Raw genomic sequence first — 817 nt, forward strand, 5'->3', positions numbered from 1 at the left:
TAAGGTTCGTAATTCCTAGAGGCATGAGTTGTAACTTACATTTGTAATCATATGAACCCATCTTAGCACGAGTTGTTCTAAAAGGTCATAGATTCATAGGGAATTCTTTAAAGAGTTTTAGAAGAGTTTTGATTCTTTTGGTGTTTCCGTTAGGTGTTTCTTGGGTCCTAACTTGGTTTAGGTTCCAAACTTGCTCCAATAAACTTGAAACCTCAAACATATCTTCATGTCCTTCATAATAGACCTTATAAAAAGTACGAAACCATTTGAAGCACGTATAGACCTTGAATTTTAATAAGTCGTCCTAGGGGCATTTTGGTCATTTTACCAATAATTCTTGGTTTTACTACTTAACGTGTTCCAATGGCTTTCAAATTTTTATAAGTCGTCCTAAAAGTTCATTTAGTAGGTTATTTTAACGTTACTTAAATCCTGAGCATTTTGATCAGTTCGGGGCCTTAACTCACATTTCTTTTTGTTTTTCTTTCATATATACTAAATTCATACTTGGTTCATATGGAAAATCCAATGGATTGCTACAAGTATTTTTTAACAAAACGTTCAAGGTCACTACTTACCTCGTCATCGACATTTGGGATTTCCGTTCTTGAGTTTCTAGTATCCAAATTATCTCAAATTTCCTTCCACAGACTCCTTATTTTGTCTAGTTTCTGGAACTATAAAGATTTGTGTGAGAATGGGTCAAGAAGAAGGTTAAAATTGAGAAAACTGAGGGAAGGTCAATATATACATATCTTTGACTTTTATTGGTCAAAGTTTGACCTTTGACCTTGGACTTCATCTTCTCCCTTGGTAG

The sequence above is a fragment of the Cucurbita maxima genome, unplaced genomic scaffold, assembly GCF_002738345.1.
Source record: "Cucurbita maxima cultivar Rimu unplaced genomic scaffold, Cmax_1.0 Cma_Scf00327, whole genome shotgun sequence".
Lineage (NCBI taxonomy): Eukaryota > Viridiplantae > Streptophyta > Magnoliopsida > Cucurbitales > Cucurbitaceae > Cucurbita > Cucurbita maxima.